Below are 22538 nucleotides of genomic sequence, written 5' to 3' on the forward strand. Positions count from 1 at the left end.
ATACGTGCAGTTCTGCGTTGTGTTCTTAGTCCCAAATATTTTCCTAAGAACCTTATTCTCAAATACCCTTAATCTCTGTTCCTCTCTCAAAATGTGTTCCCCACAACCATACAGAACAGCCGGTAATATAACTGTTTTATAAATTATAACTTTCAGATTTTTTGACAGCAGACTAGATGACAAAAGCTCCTCAACCGAAGAATAACACGCATTTTCCATATTTATTCTGTGTTTCATTTCCTCCCGAGTATCATTTACATTTGTTAGTGTAGCTCCAAGATATTTGAATTTTTTCCCCTCTTCGAAGGATAAATTTCCAATTTTTATATTTCCATTTCGTACAATATTCTGGTCACGAGACATGATCATATACTTTGTCTTTTCCAGGTTTTACTTCCAATCCTATCGCCTTACTTGCTTCAAGTAAAATTTCTGTGTTTTCCGTAATCGTTTCTGGATTTTCTCCTAACCTATTCACGTCATCCGCATAGACAAGCAGCTGATGTAACCCGTTCAATTCCAAACCCTCTCTATTATCCTGAACTCTCCTAATGTCATATTCTAGAGCGAAGTTCAAGTCCCGATGGAGGGGATACAGATTGACTGATAGCGGAGTGTTGGACAGAGGGAGGGGAACAGGCTAGGGCTTGTTTACATTTTCCGGTCTAGTTGGAGGTTTCGTATGTACTGGAACTGAAGCTGGGACAGTTGGGACTACGTGAAGTCATTGCGATGTCAAGAACGAAATTCAATTTGAGCAAATTTTTAAATACTGTATACATTATTAAATTCCTTCTACAAAACAATCTTACCATAGAAACAAGTAATTTTATTTGAAATAGCAAAATGCGCCACAATTGCAAAAAAAAAAAAAAAACACAGCACTAATTGTGGACTAAAATGTATAATGACATGATTTTGAAGTACCGGTATCTGTATTTAAAAATTATACCGTATAAATCCAAATTAGGAATAGGAGGTATTTAGAATATGCAATTTAAATTAGTATTAGTATATTATTATATTTAACATGCTATGTACTTTAAATAAGTGTCTTGTTCATTTGTGATACTGGTACTTCATTTTATTTCATTTGATTCTTGGTTTACCTTCTTCTATTTTGTAATTAAATTAACCTAGAAAACTTTCTTTTTTATTTCTTACTAATATTAAATTTTTACCAAATATAATATTTCACTTATTTTTATTTTAAGTATAATATTATCTTCGTTTCTTGGTAACGAATTTTACTAATACGGGGATTAGGTTTATATTAAATAGAACATATTGTGCATTCAGAACATATTGTTTTCTAAATGTTTTATCTAAATTCTGTTTCTATTACAGCATTCCAACGATTAAATAATATGAGATTTTGATTATTACCACTCTCATTAACTTTACTGCTAGCAAGCAGTATGGTAGAAAGAGTAATCTGATTAGTTTCAGACAAGTCTATTTCTGTCCCTATGTTTTATAATTACTAAGTTTATGTTGATTCTTTTCCTTATTTTTCAATTTATGTAGCCCTACAGTTACAAATGGTATGCGTTCTGATATTCCAATAATTAAGTATTATTATTATTATTATTATTATTATTATTATTAAAATTGTTACAAAGCTCCTCTGTAAATAGTATTGCCCTGTATAACTATTTCCAGGCCTAAGAATAATATTAAGTTTCTACAACCAACGAAATATTTACGTTTCTCCTTCAGGTGAATAGCTATTTCATTTTTTACTTGCTTTGCCTATATTCCTCCATCGAACTACATGATGTGTGTATGAGGGGAGGGACGACCTTGCCAGCTGCTTTGTAGACACCGTATTATTCTGTGTGTACTTAACTTCTGAATAAATGTACCTCAACTTCGAACTCTACTTATAACACAGTGTAAGTCTTAAAATCAGTGCTCTATGATTATGAGAGCACTAAGCCTGCGAGATAGACTCTGTAGCGATCATTCGAGCAGTTGCGTGAATGAAATATGAATGTAAACATCTTATGATAATTTCAATCATGTTCTGCAATACGTATATCTGATTGTTGGGAGTTAAATACGGGTAAGAACAATTTATCACCAGTCCGGAAAGCTGTAACTTTGTCTATCGGCGGGCGAGCATCCACACGTTGGTTACGAAGACAGAGCGGTGTCGGTGATGCGACAAATAGCAAACTTTTTTGTACGAATGACGGATACTTGACTGTCCGTCATTCACCCATATAAAGTGAGTTATGTGGACCAATTTATCAAAAGTCGTTGCCTAACGTGGCCATAGGACGCTGGTCTACGCTGCACCGCGATGAAATGAAGATGGGAATTTGCTGAGATGTCACACGGAAACCGGAGCTCCTGGAGAAAATTCATATGTTACTTGGAGCACAGGCTTGCCCAACACAAGATATAAATAGGAAATACGCCAGGGGTCGAACCTGAAGGATTGTAAGTCCAGCGCTCTGGTCAAACTATTAATGTAACGTACAGGGCAATTACAAATAAATAATTCATCAGGTTTTAAATCAAACATTTGCGAAAACTATGGATGCAATATGTTTGTGCTAATCACGAAATCTAAATAAAAATTCTGAAAGTTAACTTTTCCATTGTTGTGATTATGGCGCGTGTAGGCAGAGGACAGCACAAGCATAGTTTTCAAAATGGTGTCTATACAGCAGAAATCCTTCGCAGTTTTGGATATGAGAAGTCATTTTCCTTTGTTACCGTACAGCGTGCGTTCCGGAGACAATACCCTGGAACTTCACCGCCAGGTCGCCAAAGCTTTCTACGATGGCATCGTCAATTTAAAGCAACTGGTACCGTGAGTAAAGGTAAAAGCAGTGGACGCCCAAGCGTTTTTAATGAAACAGTGGAGCGAGTGAGGGGGAGTCTCATTCTCAGCCTTCAAGAAGTCGTCAGTCGGGAACTTGGTATTCCGCAACCGACTGTATGGAAAATTTTATGAACTTGTTTGCGAATGAAACCATACCGCATACAGTTTCTGCAAAAGCTAAAACCGAAAGACCTCGTCAAACGATATGGAAGAGAATGATGGTTTTGAGGACCTTCTAGTGTTTATTGACAGGGCCACATTTCACTTGAGTGGTAAAGTTAATCGCTATAATGTACCCATCTGGGGGACTGAAAAACCCACAATTGATAACACAACATGAACGAGATTCTACAAAAGTGAAAGTGATTGCTGCAGTGTCTAAATCGAAAGTGTACGGCCTTTTCTTTTTTTTTTTCACGGAGAAAGCTGTGACCAGTATGTCATTCCTCGACAAGTTATGCTGCAGCAATGGTTATTTCTTCAAGTAACTGAGGATTCCAATAACTTCATATTGCAACTCGATGGGGCGCTGTCCCATTGGCACACTGAAGTGCGTTGCCACCTGAACACAGAGCTGCCTCGCCGTTAGATTGGGCGATGCGCTGAAGATGACAGCATTGTTACAGTGGCCTCCTAGATCCCCCGCCTAACGATCTGTGATGTTTTTCTCTGGGGGTGTGTACAGGACATAGTGGACGTGTCACCACTACCAGCAACTTTGGTTGAGCTCAAGGATCGCGTTACAGATGCATTTACGACCATTACCACGGATATGCTACTGCGCTTATGGGACGAACTTCAATATCGCATCGATGTGTGTCTTGTAACGAGAGGAAGCCACATCGAACAGTTGTGAAGGTGTGTCCGAAATTTGGACAGTTTCTGTTTATTTTAATGTATCATATATTATTCTAAGTGTTATATTTTTCTTTATGCAGCCGCTTAAAAACTGATAAATCATTTGTAATTGCCCTGTATTATAAAAAAAATATATAAACAACAAAATCGTCATTCACTTACTCAGATTAAGAAAGTATATTCTGAAACTTTCTTATCCAAGCAATTTTTGCACCTGCTTAAGAAATTACGCATCATTCGCTGCAGTCCCCTTTGAAAACTGGAAGCAATGTTTTCCCTGCTGCTATTATTTAGTTCTTATAGGGATGTGGATTATTTTATACATTATCTTTCAACGTTTTCCCAAAGATAAAAATCACTGCGGTTAGGTCGAAGAACCGAGAAGGCTACATATTTATAGTGATATGTATATATTTAAACCAGACCTGTGAACGATAGCGTTCTACGGGCAAAGAGCAGCAAGGGCGCCCGCGTGGCAAGTTGTCGGTCTGCTTCGTGTGACGTCAGCTGCCATTAGACAAATGGACTTGCAGTGTTAACCACTATAAGAGTAACCTACAAGTTCACAGATGAAGAACATGTCTCAACCAATTCCAAGTGATAAGCGGAGATCTACCACGTTCACTTTTAAGTGTGATTAAGAAAGAAATGCTCTATATTGAATTTGAAGGAAGTGCAGACATTTAATCAGTTAAAGAAATTCAATCTTAACAGATATTACTCTGTACATCACAGCAAACAATATTATAACTAGGAGGCGGATATTGATGACCTAAAATCTACTTAAAATGATCATTAAAATGCCCTTAAAGTAATGGAAAAATGACATAAAGATTAAAATAAAATGACATTTAAATATTATTCACCGCACTCGCACCATAACTTCTTAAAAATTAGTCACCTTGTTTCAGTTACTGCCTGCAAATCTCAGAGAGAGGAGGCAACTTCCTGGAATTTGGCTAAGATAAAGGAATAGGACATGCAACAAAATGAAGATTTTAAGGGAAAACTATAGATTTTAATGAGGATTTACAATGTGTTTCAATTAGGGGTGACCCATGTCAGTGCCTTCATTCTCCATCTCCTCCTCCTTCCGCGCTTCACTTTTGTTACCAGATCTTCCAGATGAGGGACTGTGAATGACAAAACAAATTGTGGTCACAGCGTCATTCACTTATTCAGTAGGTAATTACTACTGACCTACTGTATTTGGTTAGAAAATAATTTAACAGACCTATCGGTAAAGAAGAAAGTAAAATGCATTCCAAATGATCTAAAAGTTCTTCAAAGTATTACAAATTACCAGAAAATGTCGAAAAATATTAAAAATGACCTATTAGTTCAAAAACATAAAAAATAATATAAGAAATTACAGTACTTTTTTACGTTGATATTAACATAGAAAGGATTTCTTTATTAATAGGCATCGTCCTAATGTGAAAAATAAGAAAATGACTTTTCATCAAAATCCGCCCCCTAATTATGACTATGTAGGTGAATAGCAAATTAAATTAATAAATGAACTCAAAGAAGCACTACTATCAAAAAGCTTTAAATTAACATAAAATAACCCCTTTGGAGGACGTCACAGCGATCATGAGTAAAATTACCCCATGAATGAAGTGAAATTGAGAATATCATGATCATCATCATAATCGTCATCACCGCCCCACAGCGTATACAGGGTGAGTCAGGAGAAAAGGTACATGGTGTGAGGGGTGATAATATTGGTGATTCTGAACAAAAAAAGTTTATATGGACATATGCCCTAATCTTAACAGAATCTGACATACAGCTATTTGAAAATCACGGGCGTCAGTCTCATGTTCTTCATCAGCATTCATATGCGGACACAACGAAAACGACATTAGGTTGTAGTAGGATCAATGAAACGTATCCTAGGCATTGGAGTAATTTCTTGTCCACCGAGGTCACCCGATATTACTACAATGGATTACTCTGCGTGGAGTTGGCTTAAGAGCGAAATCTACAAGCGCAAAGTGGAAACTTCTCGCTCGCATTTTACACGTTTTTTGCTGAAGTAAAGGAATGTCCGACTCAGCTCAGATCAGCAACGTAGCAGCTATCTACAAGAACTGCAAAGTGCACTGAAGTTGACGGTGAACTTTTTGAACGTGTTCTGCAAAGAAAAGTACACAATTAAACAGAACATAAGGTAACAATGTTTTAATTTACTATCACCTGCACTTATCATGTTTCTCATTGTTTCCATTAGTTTTCTCCGAAACCGTTAAGAACAGGACATATGTTCATATAAACTTTTTTTGTTCAGAATCACCAATATTATCATGTACCTTTCCTCCTGACTCATCCTGTATATTAAGAAACTTATATTTTAAATATGTTTTGCTTTTTAGAGAGATAGTTAATAATCTGAAGAAGTATTTTGCCCTAATCTAATGAATATGTATCAGTCCCTTCCCATATCCGACAGCATAGCGAGATTTAGATGTTTTGCTAAAGAAACGTTAAAGTTGATTTATGAATAGATATATGCTGGAAATGTATTGTAAGACTATTTTTATTAATAATTTAGCATTAAACGCGTCACTAGTTTAATCACATATGTAAGTTAGTAATAATATTGTACTTTATGTATTATATCAGGCCTGCACAAGGTTTGCGCTCTCCGAATCGGCTCACAGCTCGAGAGCGAAATGCAGATACTGCGCTCTGTATAAGGGACTGGAAGGAGTGATCTCGTACAAAATGTACACAAAAGTATTAGTACGAGTGTTCGTGAAATGAATTCCTGTTCAGTGTTTACAAAACTATCTTGGATTATTATTAATTAATGAAGAAATATTTATTTTACAGAAATAATAGAAACTCTATAGGTACTTAAATATACAATATCATTTTGTTATATTTTTATTTATCAGTACATCAAAACGGGGTTTTATGCTGTTGGCAGCTGAAAGGAACAGCACTGATCGTAATGACACATCAGTTACAGATGTTCGATGTCTGCCTTTATTAAAGTTGATTATAGAAAACAGTTGCTCACAAATATAAATGTTGAGCCAAACATAGCAATCATTTTCACAGCCAGCTTGTGTAGTCGTGGATATTATTAAAACTCAACCAGACTAGTAGTATTGTTCAAATGGTCTTAGGTCTTAGGCCACATTGAAGATCAATAACTTCAAGCTGTAAATCGTATGATATGTGTTTGAACTAGTGTTGAAGGAATTTATTATGATAACTTTAAACTTCTTTCCAATTAAAACAATATCTTGGAACCTAGAATTAAATTAATTCTGAATTTCAATTAATATTTGCATACAATCGTTTAACATGGCTTCATCACGAGGAGTTTCTATCGTTCGAAAGTGGACCATATTACCTTCCCGAAAGTGACTTACGAAAAGTGTAAGTTTACGACTAAAATCCCGTAATTTATTCAACATATCAACAATGAGCTGGTCTTATCCCTGAAGAGAGATATTTAAATTGTTGAAGATTAATAAATTCTAACGTAATAATGCAACTTTCAATTCCTGATCCTTTTTACTGCGATCTTAAAATAAAAAAAAAAAACATATCTGTATCTGTGGACCAGTAATGACGCACTATATTATGTGTTCCTCTTTATTTCAAACTTTTGTGGCAGATAAGTATTGACTTCAGCTGCTGTGAAAAAATAAGCATTTTCCCATCCAATATTAAAAGAATTTTCCTATGATCACTTTTCCGTCTTTTAGATTCCTCCATTATGTAGCCGTAGATAGGCTATTGATAATACACACTACACCAGATAGCTGCGTGGACTATCCTCTATCTATAGCAGGCCTACGTCATTCCGACGTACCTTTCCGGCTGGCTGTTAGACGGCTCTCCAGCTCCGAAAGAGCGCCTGCGCTTAATGAGTGACGTTTGTGCAGGCCTGTATTATATTCTACAGGGACATCATTTTATTTTTATTTCAATTTTTATTGTACCTGCGTTTCTAAATGTACTTGACTCCCACCCCTTTCACTAATATCCTTGCCAACGTCAGTCACACAAACTTACGGCCGTGTTGCTAGCAGTGAAATAAACAGTACAGAGTACAGTTTCTTTCAGAAATATGTTGCATTTTCTATAGAAGAAAAAGCTTATGTTATTGAATTTATTTTCACACAGGTATCGTGTGTAGCATAACTGAATTTATCTGTGTGGACTGAGCACAAGTGAAGATTAGAGTTACCGAAAGTACGGTACCCTATAATATGGTACGGTACTTAACAGCATTATTTAAACAAGAGTTTTGTTTTACTGTTTGTAGGTTTGAAGGACGATGACGGAAACTGGAATTACAATATAACCGAATGTGAACAACAGTTTTTTTTTTCACAATTTCCTGATTATATAATTACGAATATTTTCGGAGAAATGTCAGTAATCTGGTAGATAAATTTAGAGCAACAGAGTGTATAGAAATGAAGAAAAGTGTAAGATGGCCAACAAAGGTGACAGAAGATGCTGTAGAAGATGCTAGAGAAAGGATGCAGTGAGGTCCTAATAAGTCGGTCAAGAAGTTAGCTGTAGAAACTAGGGTTTCTTACGGAAATGTTCACAAAATTCTCAGGAATAAATTAGGTTAGTAATATGCTGAATAAAGTAGACATTGCATAATGAATATAACCGCCTGAAGAGTTGAGCTTGTGAAAAAAATGTTACTATTCTACTGTTTTTTGATAAAATACTGTAAAAGTAATGATCAAATTGAAAATCGTAATACTGTATTTCCCTGTAACATAAATGGATACACTACTTTTCTCTCCTCCTATAGCTAGTAAAATGATTTGTTTACATATTGCACTAGCAACTCCAAACTCCTGTAATGGAAGGGGGGCAACAGTGTTTCCGAGTATAGCCAGGTTAATGTTAAAAATGATGGTAAAAATAAAGTGATGTCCCTGTACATTTCTCGCCACTGATGCGGCGAGCTTGGATTCGAGAGCAGAACCGCATGTTTACCTTGCCAGCGGAGCAAGAGCATGCCCGTACGGGCAAAGCGTGCATGGATTTGCTTTAAACAGTAAGAACTTTGTCCACCGAATAATACCGTATTTGCCGTCACAGAATCCTGTTGAATAAAGACAAAAATATGCTTCATTTCCATTAATTCACCAAAATCTCTTTTCTTAAATCCGGTGAGCAAATGACGTTTCAACTTCTTATGTTACTATTATTTTATGTTAACAGTTTGTGATTTGTCGGAATCATCGATACTGCGCTACCTCCGTGACCAGCGTGTCACAATAACAAAAGTTGCCACTTTCCGACCGGAAGATACTCGTATTTAAGTTCTTCACTCAAACATGAATATAAAGTATAGTCCGAACTTAAATAATGTTTGTGTTCTTTGCCGTAACATAATTAATACATAAGAATTTCACTTAATTTTTAGATCAATAAATAAATTTCTAAATTATAGACATCAGCTCAAAGAATTTTGAGTGACCACAAGGGTCCTGAATACAATAAACATGTACAATAATGGGATGTGATACATTAAATTAAAACAGGAAATTGATCTATCTCAGTACTGCTGCAAGAAAGGAAACATTGCAGACTTCCTTAAAATAGGACATTAATATAGTTGTTACTGATTATTGTTATAAATATATACGTAATTATGATTTATAATAATTTGATAATCCTTGGATACTTGTTCCCGAAACAGGCTAAAGGTGCATGCAACTACACGGTTCAACTTTTGTTTCAACGTTCCGCATTAAAGCAATGCATGCAAGATTTATTTTTTTTTTATTTTAGCTGGTTATTTAACGACGCTGTATCAACTACGAGGTTATTTAGCGTCAATGAGTTTGGTGATAGCGAGATGGTATTTGGCGAGATGAGGCCGAGGATTCGCCATAGATTACCTGACATTCGCCTTACGGTTAGGTAATCAGCCCAAGCGGGGATCGAACCCGCGCCCAAGCGCAACTTCAGACCGGCAGGCAAGCGCCTTAACCGACTGAGATTGATATATATATATATATATATATATATATATATATACGTAGTAAAGATGACCATGTAATGTGGGTCCCTCTCACCTCGGCATGGCGCGTCCTCAGGTTGCAGATGGGCTAGAGGAGACCACTGCTCTGGAGGACACGGCCTCCAGATATGGAGGGTAGCTGCGATTATATTGAATAAGCAGTCGTGGACAGCCGATAAGGGATGGTCCTCCAGCTTGGGTGTTGGGCGAAGGGTTAACAACCCATCACCGTAAAAACAGCTTGTTATGAATCCATACAATATGCCTCGGAATGGGACTGATTCTCTGGTAAGACCACAGCAAAGGAATAAGGTTATGCGATTTGGTACGTGGGCAAGGACATGCACTATCACGTTCACTTTTCAACTTCGATCTAGAATATACCATTAGGAAAGTTCAGGATAACAAACAGGGTTTGGAATTGAACGGGTTACATCAGCTTCTTGTCTATGCGGATGACATGGATATGTTAGGAGAAAATCCACAAACGATTAGGGAAAACACGGAAATTTTACTTGACGCAAGTAAAGCGATAGGTTTGGAAATAATTCCCGAAAAGACGAAGTATATGATTATGTCTCGTGAGCAGAATATTCTACGACAAGGAAATATAAAAATTTGAAATTTATCCTTCCAATGGAAAAATTCAAATATCTTGGAGCAACAGTAACAAATATAAATGACACTCGGGAGGAAATTAAACGCAGAATAAATATGGGAAATGCTTGTTATTATTCGGTTGAGAAGCTTTTGTCATCTAGTCTGCTGTCAAAAAATCTTAAAGTTAGAATTTACAAAACAGATATATTACCGGTTGTTCTGTATGGTTGTGAAACCTGGACTCTCACTTTGAGAGAGGAACAGAGATTAAAGGTGTTTGAGAATAAAGTTCTTACGAAAATATTTGAGGCTAAGAGCGATGAAGTTACAGGAGAATGAAGAAAATTACACAACGCAGAACTGCACGCATTGTATTCTTTACCTGACATAATTATGAACATGAAATCCAGACGTTTGAGATGGGCAGGGCTTGTAGCACGTATGGGCGAATCCAGAAATGCATATAGAGTGTTAGTTGGGAGACCGAAGGGAAGAAAAACCTTTGGGGAGGCCGAGATGTAGATGGGAAGATAATATTAAAATGGATTTGAGGGAGGTGGGATATGATGATAGGGAATGGGTTAATCTTGCACAGGATAGGGACCGATGACGGGCTTATGTGAGGGCGGCAATGAACCTTCGGGTTCCTTAAAAGCCATTTGTAAGTAAGTTGTAAGAAGTAGAGATGATGTTCAAAACGGTGCACCATGTAGTCTATACGCAAAATCTTCATGCATCTTAATTGAACGTGAGTGTTAAACTTGATTCTCTCAACATTCTTCCCACATTGCATGCGTACGCGCATGGAAAATTGAACCATCTAGATGCTGCTTTATTCCTTCACGCACTTTAATGCATCACCTACAGTGCAACATTGGCTCGAAAAGCGGAGAGGACGCTCAGAAGTCATAAGTTGACGAGTTAGAAATCACCGTTCTAACCATAATTATGTAATATACCGTAACATCGTAAGAAGAGCAAAAGAAAAAGGGGAAGAAAAAAGAGGGTGAAGTGATAGTCGCAAAAAAAAAAATGAATACGCTTTCACGCTGTGATCATAAAGGTCCTCAACAAACTGGAAAGCCAAACTACGACAGTTAGATACGTTAGTTTAGAAGTGAATGACATAGCTTTCAGAGACATAAAGATGTCAGGGCCCACTTAGGAACGAGACGGTGACAAGCCACTGGCTGTTTAATATAAATCTCTCACTGTGTGTGTAAACTTGCACCGCGGCGACAAACTATTTCCTCGCCACGAAGCCTTGTTAGACAGAATTGTTCAAGTTGTGCAAACTATGCGCGGCCCCTGGCGCCAAAGAATCCGACAGCTGAGGAGGGAAAGACGCTATGATCTCTGAACCCCAGCCACAGAGATCATGTATCACATTATAAATTACATTATTACGAGTATATTACCTAAAAACACAAGATTCAAAATGGATTATCAAGACAAATTAGCTTTTAGTAATGTGTATTTTTAAATTGTATTATTGTTTAATGCCACTTAAAATTTATTTTTCGAAAGAAAGTATAGACTATCATTATGTTTAAAACATTGCATTTGTGAAATTTCAACGTAATTAATAATTAATTAGTAATGCCGATATTAATATTAATATCAATACATAATTTTCTGGGGAAATGGAACCAAAATTGGAAGCGTCTTGATTTTACAAAAGAAAGCCATTAGAATTTTATGTAAATCAAACTATCTGGAATATTGTCGGCCACGTTTCAGACAATCACGGATTTTAACAATCATAAATTTGTATATATATGATCTAGTACTTTACACTCGACAAAATATCGACAATTACTCATTAGTGGCCAATATACATGATCATGAAATTAGAAATCGTGAACAAATTAGTATTCCATATTGTAGATTACACAAGAGCAACACAAAATGTTTTAATTATGGGGATGAAATTATATAATAAGCTCCCCAGTCAATATTATAAATTACCAATCAATAGCCTCAAAACTAGATTTTACAATTGGTTATTAAATAATCCTTTTTATTTTGTTGCTGAGTTTTTCAACACAAATTTGTTTGAAATTGTATTTTAATAAATAAGTTTAATTGCAATTTAGTTAGTTTTCTTTAATTTAAAAGTTTCAAATTATTTCATGTTTTCATTGTATTATTTAAATTTTACTGTTTTTTTTTTCAGTGTATTCTGACGAAGCCTAAAACTGTATGTCTAATGGCCAAATAAATTGAATTGAATTGAATCAATTCAATTGTGTTGTGTTATGATTCCAATTCAACACTATATTCAAGTGAGCGTAATTAAATAAGATACAACTTAGTCCTACTTGGTATGAAACATGCTTGTGGCTAATGGACAGAAATATAATATTTCTTAATGTTCAGATTTTTATTAAAATGTCCAAGAGAGGAAATAGCATGGTATAACGTTGAAAGGGTTTAGCATGTAACTTACTAATATCTCTAATATCTATTTTTCGATTAACAAGCATTTACACAAATAAATGTAGCTTCTCAACATTCAAAATCTTTATTAAGACGCATATTGTTGTATATCACATCAGGATTAGTTTTAATTGCATTAATATAAATTATAGTAAGTGTATTCAGTTGAATTTATACAGGTAACTGTATCGTTTGGCGGTCAATTAACAAATAACACGGCCGGTTTCTTTTTGTTTCCGTAACTGTACATACTGTACCAGCCAGAACCTCAATCAGAAAGAGGCTTGCTTTTAATTCATTGAGGATAATGTTGAGCTTAATACGCTGAAATTTAACAAAACGAATATATATATAAACTCTTCTGCAAACGAGGAGTAACAGAACGAACATTTCCTATCAGTACCAGGAATAAAATTCGTATTTAGTGGTTTGGGATATAACATATTCTGCTTACATATAAAACATAAACTGGGACTCAGTTTTCAATGTGTCCCAGTTTACACAAGCTATACAATTTTGTTTAAATTAAATTTTTGCCGTGAGTAATAGGACGGATAAAATATAAAAAAAAAATCCACTGGCGACATGTGAGTTTTACTTTTTATATTACGTACTACATTATTTTAACTGTAACATGAGACCATGTTGAGCGCACCTGGCGGATCTGTTTCAATTGGTTCTCTCTTTTGATGCTTCCACGCCAATCCCCTTGATATTAATACGGTTACTATGGCGATGAGGCTTGCCTCTATAGCATGCTATACACTGTTTCATAATGGGTAGACAGAGTGGACCCATTTGTGAAATTCCTTTTTACTTACGTCCACCTATAGTATATACAAGAGGATATGTCTATTTATAGACAAGTCTATTAGTAATGCAGTACTACCAATATGTACGGGCATTTAACATGAACATCGTCATCGTCATTATCACTATGATTATCATATTTATAATTAAAAGATTCGGATTTATAAAATGTTATTTACGAATTTAAAATACCCATGCATTTATACTGGTACAGGTCGCGCCAGGGATTTTGGCAGATGGATTTTCTTACTGTGATCTGGAGAGCGAGTTCCTCACCGCTGCAAGATCGGCTGTTATCTCTGTCGCAGTGGAATGGGTAGGACATAAGAGTAAACATGCACGCCCGAGCATTTGTGCACTCTGGACAGTCACCTCCAAAAACTAAACAAATATTACAGTAGTCTATATGTGTCTTTGGTATTCCCAAGAAACTTGTTCGATTAATTAAAATGTGTCTCAATGAAACTTACAGCAGAGTCCGTATAGGCCAGTTTCTATCTGATGCTTTTCCAATTCACTGCGGGCTAAAGCAGGGAGATGCACTATCACCTTTACTTTTTAACTTCGCTCTAGAATATGTCATTAGGAAAGTTCAGGATAACAGAGAGGGTTTGGAATTGAACGGGTTACATCAGCTTTTTGTCTATGCGGATGACGTGAATATGTTAGGAAAAACTCCACAAACGATTAGGGAAAACGCGGAAATTTTACTTGAAGCAAATAAAGCGATAGGTTTGGTAGTAAATCCCGAAAAGACAAAGTATATGATTATGTCTCGTGACCAGAATATTGTACGAAATGGAAATATAATCTGTTATATATATATATATATATATATATATATATATATATATATATATATGGAAATATATATGTAGGTGGAAATATGTTAATCCTTAGTCAATAGATAAGACTGAGTTTTACGAAATACGAACATTAAGGGATGGAAAATGGGAAGCAGTAATGATCAAAATAATTATACCGATTTATTTTTTTTTAACCAGCAGACGTGCAGCCTTTAAATTTAAAACAAAGATTCACTCATAAAATTGGGTTAGACTATTCATCTCATCTCTCAGAATTGTTTCTAAAATGTATAAGGAAAATAAAAAAATTGAATTTCATGTAGGCTACTCCCTTGAAATAAGTTCAGTTTTTTTACTTCCGAGCAGAGAGGAGAGAGGAAGAAGTCGACGATTTTAAAAATTCACTAAACTATATTTAACTAGAGACGTAAAATTTAAAATCAAGGTTACAATCTACAATATTGGTTAAACATTCTTAGATTTTTTAAATACCATATCCTAAGGTACGGTACTGATGAAAAGGCAGAAGGGAGTGAGTAATCTCATGTCATCCGATCTCGATGAAGGTCGATATCTGGGGATCTTTGCGATCAAAGAATACGAATAAAGTATTATTTAGTCCGACTTTGTCCCTAAAGTGGTGGAGTGGGACAAAAATGGGTGAAAAATTAAATTAGATATCTTGGGGGTTTTCGAGACGAAAATTACAAATAATACAATTTGTGCGAATTCAACATGGCAGTTTCAGTACTATGAATTATATTAAAAAAAATTAAACATCGGATATCGCACAGGTAACACATGTACAGTATTTAAGGGGGTATGTAACACCTTTTGATAGTAGGCCTATACATTTAGTAAAATCCAAAGTGTAATTTCTACATATTCTGAATGAATGTTGTGCTGGAATTGAGTATAGTCATCAGCCAATACCTCTAGATTAATAAATAACTTTTTAGAATCCATAAAGTACAGTATTTATTGTGAATGGTAATTATGTTTTTCAATTGGTGCAATTTGTGCAGGGAAAATTGGTTTCTCCGATATTTTGTACGATTTCGAATATTTTAAAATGCTTTCTTCTCTGTTCTATTCACAATGTGCGTGTGAAGAAATTATTGCCCTTGTAATATCCATTACAATCCTATTTTTTATACTCTTATATAAATCTAACTTCCGCAGCATGCAATTTTACCCAATTAACCAAATTATATTTTGATTATTAAGAAGAATCGTAATTTTATTAACTTGAATTGTCGTACCACCAGTAGAAGATCCCTAGATTATTACTGGACAAATCTTGTATATTGATCTGGTAAGGGTAGGATTATATATATATATATATATATATATATATATATATATATATATATATGCGCAATGCAATGCTTTTTCCTTTTAATTAAGAATTAATTTAATTTAGAAAATGTAGGAGACGTATTGTAAAATCATTGTGAACGGAAGTCATTTACATTTATTAAAGGTATGTGGTGTGTTTCATAATAAGGATAATTGATATGAGCTGCTGTTATGAAAATATGAAAGACTCAGAATGTTATCGCATCTCATTCTCGCAGCTTACACAAACAACATTGGCTCGCCTACTGGAAATGTCATCGAGGTCATCTGTCAAAATCGGTGCCTCCGACTTTTTTTATATAGGTAATCCTAAAAATATGTTCAAAAAATATGAAAAATATCCACTTAGCCTACATGATAATGGTTTTCTAATTTACTCACATCTAATGATTTTCAATGTACGCCGTCGAGGTGAATGTAGTCTCATTTGCAATAAACTCGTACAACAACGCAAAGGTTTCCTCCAAATAATCAGGGATAAATCTATGGCATTTGTCTGTTAATACTATAATGTTTGTATGCAGATAATGATCTCTCAGCCCAGTAATATTATCAGGTTGTCTGGGATTGTGAATTACCACTAACAAGTAAAGGTCACGTGGTTGTTGCTGTTTAGTCAACTGTCCGGAGTCAGGTCTGAACCTCACAAGTGATACCAAGAAGACACCACTTATGAGGCAACTAGGCCAGGAGATAGTGGAGTTTTCTTTCCCCCTCCAATGCATACATCGCCGACTAGCTACATATTACGCTAGTCAGACTTCAGATCCATTCAAACAATATTGTTCTTTCTCTGACACAAATTGTCAAGTGAGATGTACTGCCTGATAATAGATGTACATATCACCCAGAACCTCAAGTAGTATATTCCAGAAGAAGGAGCCCGCAATTTTGGAGTCGCCGTGCTTCTGAGAAAATCTCAATTCCATTTTTTTACCTAAAATTGAGCATTATTTCATTTTTTAGTTCTTATATAAAAAACTTCCTATATACATATTGCATGATAAGTCATATGCATAAAATATGTAACAGTAGTGTAAATGTGAAAATAAAACCTGTACGCCCGAAAACAAGTTTCGCATAGCACAACGTCGTTCGAATAGACATGGACAAGTAACATCCCGCTTAGCGGTGATTCAGCGTGTCAACTTTCGGAAACAAAATTTCGTAACACACATTACCTTACAGTACATTACGGATCTAATTTATTGATCCACCTTATAATAAGTGCTGGAATTAGTGTCGACTATTGGAAATACAGTAAAATAACAGTTTAACGAAAACCTAGGAACCTTTGAAATTGCTTCCTTATAGTGAAATTTCGTGTTAATACGTTATTTTTCGAAAGGAAAAGACATTCTTATACATTTACCTCCACATACCCGTAAATTCCGCATATTTCGCAAGTACATCTTGAAAATATCTTCAAAGAAAATTAATAATTTGAAAAGAACATTCTTAAAGAAAGACATAAATAATAATAATTTCTCACAAAGAAAAGGAGACATCTGCTTGACAGCCAGGTGACCATTCAGATCCAGATTACAAACATATAAGAATTTAATTTAATTGGCATGAAAACTGTACTAATTTGGAGACTAGTATTACTAACTATAAAATTGCTATAAAATTTTGATACAATCACATTAATATATAGAATACAAATGAGTATTTAGTGTAAGTCTAGAGTCCTTAAGAATTTGTAGACAAATACTTTCTAATACAAAATTCAAATTTTATGAAGCATTTTGTAGGACAAGAGGTGTTATGGTGTGAGAAAGTAAGCTGTGATTGAAAGTGTCATGTTGCGAGATTAGTGAGCTGTGATTGGTAGAAGGAAACTACACAAGGATAACAAGGAAATAACTGTATGAAAAAACTAACACAAAATTCAGGGACATATGCATTACAGTAAACATACTACATTAGCTAGATACTTTATGATTACTATGCAATTAGAATATTATTAGACCTATAATATGATAACTAGATTGTGGTAATGGTACCTACTGTATATGAAATCAAACTGCTGATATGTACAGAAGATACAGCTTTTTGAAAATGGGAACTTACTTTCGAATAACCTTATATATGTAATCAGGGTTAAGACCAAATAAAATATGCATTTGCACACAAATACGATGTCTCCATTATTATTGTAATAATCCTAATCATATTTATCTCACGATTACGTCACTTCATTTAACAATCACTTTTATTCTCAATATTTTCAACATGAACTAGTGATAGATAAGTTGTTATTCTATCCAGTTCACACACAATATCAGGTTATAGATTGCAAAAACATAAATAAATATATGGATAATAATGTAAGTAACCAATTACTCTTATACTGTAAAATGCAGAACATAAATAAACGAAAAAACATAAAACAATAATTAAAAGGTTAATAAATAAGTAAATGAAACAAACATACAAATTGAAAAGTAAACTGAACATAATAAATAAACATGTGTATACTGTATATGTATTATGTCATTTTCTTTTGCATATCCCTTTCTTTTACCGGTCTCCACGACCATCTTGCGGGCTTTCCTCCCTCCCCTCACTTTTGTTTTATTGATTCATATAATTACACATCTTAAAGTTATGTTTGAACATTAACTTACATAAAAGATATGTTAACACAATCCATTGTAGGCAAAGTTACACATGTTAATAATCCACTAAATCTTTGTAATTAAATAAATGAAATCAATTTTAAAAAGGTTGACAGAAATTAACATTACACTTAAAATATTACATACATAATAAATCGTATAGTTTCAATTGTGAACAGACTTGGATAGATTAATATTTTCTTTTGAATATAACATTCGCAAACAAATGATTTAAGAGTTTTTTTACATGCACAGCTCAACTTCACTTTTTTAAAGTAGAAAAACGGTTCCTTGTTTTTTTATTTTAGTAGGTTATTTTACGACGCTTTATCAGCATCTTAGGTTATTTAGCGTCTGAATGAGATGAAGATGATAATGCCGGTGAAATGAGTCCGGGGTCCAGCACCGAAAGTTACCCAGCATTTGCTCATATGGGTTGAGGGAAAACCACGGAAAAAACCTCAACCAAGTAACTTGCCCTGACCGAGAATCGAACCCGGGCCACCTGGTTAAGCGGTCATACGCGCTAACCGTTACTCCACAGGTGTGGACGTTCCTCTTGTGGCATTGTTATATAATGTTTTGAGATCAAATATTACTATTTATTTTAGAATTACGACCTTGAATCGAAAGTAATAGACTTGTTATATATAATTGGAAAAGGTCAAGCTGGTGGAGTTTTGGTCGCGCATCACATTGATATTTATATTTTAATTTATTTTTTTTCCGTTTTCAGCGTTCCTATATAGTCATTTATAGTCGGTAGTTCTGTTGTTAATTGGTAATGCAGCAAACTTACTGCCAACCACACTTGTACGAATACATTATTTTCTATTGGTGGATTGATACAAAGAGGACCTGATTCATATCATTCACACTCTGCATATCTCTTATATTCTAAAGTCGTCTTTTTGCTTCTTCCCAAACAAACTTTGCAGGACCACAGTTCGTTACACGATGTTTGTATGTATCCAAAAACCCACATTTTTTGCAGGCCCGTGACGCAGTGGTATTGTGGCGATACTTCTCTTTCGTTGGGATAATTCCATTTATGTATTCATATGCTAAAATCTACTATGTGGTGGGAATATCTGCCAGGTGGAGGTTATTCCAGATTTTGGACCATCTCTCATTCGGATATCGTTCCATTATATGCGGTGTCTGATAAGTGTTTTGTATAATGTGATGATATATCATTTTTGTTTGTTGCCGGCCATTTAACTCCAAAATATCTGCTGGGCACTTTTCAACCTGTTCCCAGGATTGTCTTATCGATTGGGGTACTGTGGAAGTCCTACTTCGTAGTGATGGTGTGTGATGTTCCCAGAATTTTATATCTACCTGGAACCCTTTTCCTTGTAGTGCTCGCATTACATTGCGTATAAAAAAAGCTTGACATTTCTGGTTTACGGCTGTTAGCTGCAGCCCTCCCTTCTTTTTCGAAGATATAATTGCGTCTTTATGAGCTTGTAGAAATACCCCTTCCATATATGGTAGTTTACAGCTTTTCCCATGATGTATGAATATTTATTAGTCATCGGCAGAACTTGAACGATATACCATAATTTTGACAAACAAAATATATTGACGTGCCAAATTTTCTGAAACAAATTAAAATTTCTGGTGATACGTTTAAACATTGAGGCTCGGCTGCTGGCAGTAACTTTGGACCAATTGCTTTCCACCTTATCGTCAAAAGAGGTGCATACTGTTAATGTAATATATTTGTCTTAGATTTAATTTGGATGTTATTGATAGTTTGCTGTTGAGGTCATTTTCCTACGGGCAATAAAATTGACTTTTTATAGTTTATTTGCGCATTTGAGGACTCTCAATAAGTTTGCAAAATGGCTGGTAGATACACTCTTCGATGTCACGAAGCAGGAAGACAACGTCGTCTGCATACACCCTGATTGTAAACATTGGTGTTGGTACTCGATTTCTAGAGTTATGTACAGCTGTCAAAAAAAAAGTGGCCGCACTCGTGAACAGCGAATATTTTCAAAGTCCACTTCGGGTCGCGGCGATGTTACACGATGCATGTGCTTGTACAAGTAGTTCCAGAACTATGAAAGTGTTCCATATCTGCGCCTCGTAGACCAGCGGTAGAGTGCTTGTTTAAAGATTCAAAGGTTGTGGGTTCGGGCCTTCTTCAAGTTTTCATTTTATTTTTTAATCGTTCTTTAGCGATGTAAATGATATTCAAATTATCATTTATATCCAGTTATCGTTCTTTATGGATATCACGTTATTTATATTTTGTTATCGTTCTTTAGAGATATGAATAAAATTCAAGTCATCATTTGTATTCTGTTATCGTATTATAACGATATGAATAATAATAATTATTATTGTATCTCCAATGGGGGTTAGCCCTATTTTACATATGTATGTATAGTTTCATACACAAAAAAGATAAGCATAAAGAGAAATGGAAAAGAAAATTAAATTAGCTTACGCGATGTAAACAAAACATAAACAATCCGTAAATTAGGCATTGCGATTGCAAAACAAATATCAGGTATCAATTTGAAATATACAAAAACATTAACAACACACATACGTAACACTTCTATAACACAAATATGAAGCTTTCCGTACCACACATCATTAATTAATATACAATAGTCATACAAACACAATCAAACTATAATTACGACATTGCGACGACATCAAGCATCCCATAACTGACTCACATACATAACAAATCAAGCATCCGTTACAACACATACACTTCAACATAGTAACCACACTTTTAAAAGTTACAAATTTGGCTCCAAGAAGAATAAATAGGACACTGTTACTAATTACTATTCCTCTACAATTTCTTAAATACATCTGTAATAAATCTGTGAAATTCCGATATGAATAATATTTACGTTTTTTATATTCTGTTATCGTTCTTTAGCGATATAAATAATATTCAAGTTATCATTTATATTCTGCTTTCCTTCATTAGCATTATAAAATAATATTCAAGTTATTTATATTGTTATTGTTCTTTCGCAATATAAATAATCTGTATTTTATGTAAGTAATTATTATAACACAAATAAACATCTTTCTTTGTAAAATAGGTTATTTTATTTAGATAATTGAATACGTATTACATAATATCTTATATTAATTAAACAAACCGATATGTATCATTTATATTCTGTTATCGTTCTTTACTGATACTGTATAAATAATATTCAAGTTATTTATATTGTAATCGTTCTTTAGTGATATAAATAACATAAATTTAATATTAGGTTTGGAAAAATGCAGTTGCATAATACTGCTATTAGTTTTTCTTTGTGTATTAGTACATTATACTATCTTGAACCACAATAAAATGAAAAGGAGTAACGAGGAATTGAACCTGAGACGTTGACATCTAAATTTCGACGTTCGTCCGCTGAGCTACGAGGGCAAAAGTGTGGAAACATTTTCGGAAAAATTGGTCCAATCACACTCTAAGATTTTCTGATGATTCGTAGAAGCTAGTCCAGGATGCGGGGGCCAAAGGCTAATTGAGATTTCCCGGTCTCTGATCGGGTCAAACATCCTGATAGAATTAATATTTAACCCTTGCCGTGACTTTCGGTGAAGTCCGGAGGGCCCAAGTAGTCAAATCCACTCTCCTCATCTCCACGCTTGGGCCCCCTGGAATCTAATAAGATGCGAAAGAGATAGTGGTGTGCGGAAAGCAACGGGATGTTACCGCATTTAGGCCTATCCTTCCCAAGAAAAACTGCAAACATGAACAAAGGAAGCTTTTAATAGAAGAAGAAGGATCTTCTGCGGACCTCTGGAAAAAGAACTAAGGAAGAGACTAGTGAAGTGCTTTGTGTGGAGTGTGGCATTGTATGGGGAAGGAACATGGACATTACGACGAAATGAAGAGACACGAATTGAAGCATTTAAAATGTGGATGTGGAGAAGAACGGTGCGTGTGAAGTGGACAGATAGAATAAGAAATAAAATTGTGTTTGAAAAAGTGAGTGAAGAAAGAATGATGCTGAAACTGATTAGAAAGAGAAAAAGGAATTGGTTGGGTCTCTGGTTGAAAAGAATAACAGACGACATTAGGATATGTGGATCTTATGCGGAGACTAAGAGGAAGGCAGAAAATAGGAAAGATTGGAGATTGCTGAGTTTGCAATGAAAGACCTGCCCATGGACAGAACACTTATGTATGTATGTTCAGAATG

The 22538-nt window shown here is 34.9% G+C and overlaps 1 protein-coding gene across 1 annotated transcript in view; it reads right to left on the reverse strand.

Moving 5' to 3' along the window:
* Window positions 1-22538, reverse strand: part of LOC138715328 (uncharacterized) — a 1341767-nt gene that overhangs the window by 807066 nt on the left and 512163 nt on the right. The gene's annotated exons all lie outside the window — the stretch shown is intronic.

This window comes from Periplaneta americana, chromosome 15 (assembly GCF_040183065.1).
Source record: "Periplaneta americana isolate PAMFEO1 chromosome 15, P.americana_PAMFEO1_priV1, whole genome shotgun sequence".
NCBI lineage: Eukaryota > Metazoa > Arthropoda > Insecta > Blattodea > Blattidae > Periplaneta > Periplaneta americana.